We start from the raw sequence: 3,982 nt of genomic DNA on the forward strand, positions 1-3,982 counted from the left end.
CCTCCGCTGTGAAAGAAATTGTTGGATAACCTCCAAAGCGTGTGCTTCTGAGTAGCGTTTGTGAGTTATGGGTATTCTCCTTTTGCCAAGTATTCCTTGATATCATGAAACCAAGGCTTTCCGTTTGCTTCTTCTTCGACATGAGCACAATAAGAGGGCTGATCATGGATCTTTACCAGAATGGGATCAATGAAATTCTTGTCTGGATATTGTATCATGGATGATAGGGTAGCCAGTGCATCGGCGAATTCATTCTGGACCCTGGGAACGTGCTGGAATTCTGTCTTTGTGAACTTTTTTCTCAACTCCTGTACATGATGCAGATAAGAGAGTATCTTGGCATTCTTGGTCGCCCATTCTTCTCGGACCTGATGTATAAGCAAGTGTGAATCCCCAATTACTAGCAACTCTTGGATGTTCATGTCAATGGCCATCTTGAGCCCTAAGATGCAAGCTTCGTACTCAGCTATGTTGTTGGTGCACAGGAACTAGAGCTTGGCAGATACTGGATAATGCTGACCTGTTTCTGATACTAGGACTGCTCCTATGCCAACTCCTTTGAAATTTGCTGCTCCATCGAAAAATATTCTCCAACCGTCATAGGATTCTGCAATGTCTTCTCCTATGAATGATACCTCTTCATCAGAAAAATATATTTTCAGGGGTTCGTATTCTCCGTCCACGGGATTTTCAGCAAGGTGATCTGCTAGTGCCTGTCCTTTGATTGCTTTCTGAGTCACGTAGACAATGTCAAATTCACTCAATAGGATTTGCCACTTGGCCAGCTTTCCAGTGGGCATGGGCTTCTGAAAGATGTACTTCAAGGGATCCATTCTTGATATGAGATATGTAGTACAAGCACAGAAGTAGTGCCTCAACTTCTGAGATACCCAAGTCAAAGCACAACAGGTGCGCTCTAACAGAAAATACCGAGCCTCGTATCAGGTGAACTTCTTACTGAGGTAATAGATGGCCTGCTCCTTCCCCCCTGTTTCATCATGCTGCCCCATAACACAACCGAACACTCCATCCAATACTTCAAGGTAGAGTAATAGAGGTCTACCCGGCTCAGGTGGAACTAAGATTGGTGGTGTTAATAGGTATTCCTTGATTCTGTCGAAAGCTTTTTGGCAATCATCAGTCCATGTGGTAGCGGTGTCCTTCTTCAACATCTTAAAGATCGGCTCACAGATGATCGTAGATTGTGCTATGAACCGGCTGATGTAGTTAAGTCTCCCCAGGAAGTTCATTACTTCCTTCTTGTTCTTTGGCGGTGGCAGTTCTTGAATAGCTTCGACCTTAGATGGATACAGTTCTATCCCTCGGTGACTCACAATGAATCCAAGTGGCTTTCCAACAGGAACCCCGAATGCACACTTTGCGGGATTCAGTTTCAGGTTGTACCTTCGCAGTTTATTGAAGAATTTCCTCAAATCTTCCATGTGATCAGTGGCTTTCTTGGACTTAACAATAATATCATCTACATACACCTCTATCTCCTTGTGTATCACATCATGGAAGATGGTAGTCATGGCCCTCATGTATGTGGCCCCTGCATTCTTTAACCCAAACGGCATCATCTTGTAAGAATACATTCCCCACGCCGTAATGAAGGCCGTTTTCTCAGCATCTTCTTCATCCATCCAGATCTGATGACACCCAGCGAAATAATCTACAAATGATTGCAACTCATGCTTGGCGCAATTGTCAATCAGGATGTATATGTTTGACAAGGGGAAGTCATCCTTTGGACTGGCCTGATTGAGACCCCGATAGTCGACACAGACTCTGACTTTCCCATCCTTCTTTGGCACCAGCACAATATTGGCTAACCATGTCGGATATTCTACTACCCTGAGGACCTTAACTTTGACCTGCTTAGTGACTTCTTCCTTGATTTTCAGACTCGTGTCGAGTTTAAACCTTCTGAGCTTCTATTTTACCGGTGGACATGTCGGATCAGTTGGCAGTTTGTGGGCCATAATAGATGTGCTCAAACCAGTCATGTCATCATATTACCAGGTGAATATGTCCTCATATTCCTTCAGAAATTATGTGTATTCTTCCTTTTCTGACGGTGACAAATGAACGTTGATCCGAGTTTCTTTGGCATTTTCTGTATCTCCCAGGTTAACAATCTCAGTCTCTCCAGGTTGGACTTAGGTCTGTTCTCAAAATTTTCAACCTTTTTAACAATCTTTTCAGGTATATCATCTCCTCTGAATCTATATCCGTTTATTACGTTGTCTCATTGCATGTCATAGCCATTGGTTCATCAAGATAGGTAATAGTAATGCTGTATAAGTAAAGTAATGAGAGAAAATAATAAGAGTAAGATTTGTAAGGAAACCGAAATGCTTTGATAAATTTCATAATTGTTTTGAACATTGGAAGATCTTATTGCAAAAATTCAAAATGCGAAAGGAAAATCAACTAGTAAAAATAAAAGATAGTGCATGATGCTTTGTTCAGCCTTGCTACCCTAAGGCTTTCCGGGATTTGGTAGTTTTGATGGTCCAATTTTTGAGGCATGCTCCTCTGCTAGCTGCCTGTATGGAAGGGCCTTCCTTCCCCTCCTCCTCGAAAATGACACAACAATCCATGTCATCTTCTTCTAGGAACAAATTCCTCACTGCTGCCAGTGCTTCCTCTTCTTCCGACCCACAGATAACATCGGCCGGTTGGAAAGTCTGCTCCAAATGTGGTATTGGCTGCTCCAGCTGGTAGTATGGACCGCGCCATGGTGGCGACCAGTTGTTGAATTCCTCCCAAGTATACTCGTATCCCAGATCGAAAGTGGTGCCATGTTTCTTCAGTTTGATCGGCTTGGCGATTCCTTAGAGGTTCTTGCCAAGCCCCTTGCCAAGCTCATATCCGCTCCAGTTCAATATGCTTTCAATTTTGTTGTCCCACCATTTGTCTTTGTCAACGACATTGACTCCCTCGATGTGGTGATAAGTTTCCCTGCCTATCTTTCTCCTTCCTCTAAACGCTAGGATGGTTTGGCGACTGTATATGGGATTGCTACCGTCGCAGTGAATGATCACCTCTTGGTGGTTCCACTCAAATTTCACTGCCTGATGTAGTGTTGATGCTACAACCCTAGTAGAATGAATCCACGGTCGTCCCAACAACAAGTTGTAAGATGTCAGCACGTCTATAACTTGAAAATCAACGTCGAACCAAGTAGACCCCATTTGCAAACACAGGCTGATTTCCCCAATGGTGGATCTTTGGGAACCATCAAAAGCTTTAACATTGATGGCCCCATCCTTGATCTCATGCAGCCCCTTCCCCAATGTTCTGAGTGTTAACAACGGACAAATATTGAGGTTGGACCCTCCATCAATCAAGATCTTAGTGATAAAATAATCTTCGCATTGCACGGTGATGTGCAATGCTTTGTTGTGACTCAACCCTTCTGGTGGCAGCTCATCTTCATGAAAAGTGATCTTGTGACTTTCCAATACCTGCCCTACCATGTTTGCCATTTCTCCTCCGGTGATATTGCTTGGTACATATGCCTCACTCAGCACCTTCAACAAGGCATTCTTATGTGCATCAGAACTCTGCAGCAAAGCTAGAATAGAAATATGTGCCGGTGTTTTGTTTAGTTGATCAATGACTAAGTATTCCTTGGCTTGTATCTTTCTCCAGAGATCATCAGGCCTGGTTTCAATGATGGTCGGTCGACCAGAGGCCTGCTTACTCGACTCAACTAAATGCTCCGGAGTATAAACCCTTTCAGTTCTTGTTATACCCTGTGCCGCAATTATTTCCCCGAATTTGGCTTTCCCTTTCCTTCTAGACTCGGCTGTGTAATCCTAAGATATGGCATTTGTATGGAACGGTATTACGGCTGACATTGCTACTGGAATGGGAACCTTTACTCTGAACGGAGCACGTATTTGGAGGGTAAAACTGCAACTTCAAACGGTGCGGGTGCGCTTGCTGGAGACCCAAACTCGACCTCAATTAGTGT

The sequence above is a fragment of the Nicotiana tabacum genome, chromosome 16 (genome assembly GCF_000715075.1).
Source record: "Nicotiana tabacum cultivar K326 chromosome 16, ASM71507v2, whole genome shotgun sequence".
Lineage (NCBI taxonomy): Eukaryota > Viridiplantae > Streptophyta > Magnoliopsida > Solanales > Solanaceae > Nicotiana > Nicotiana tabacum.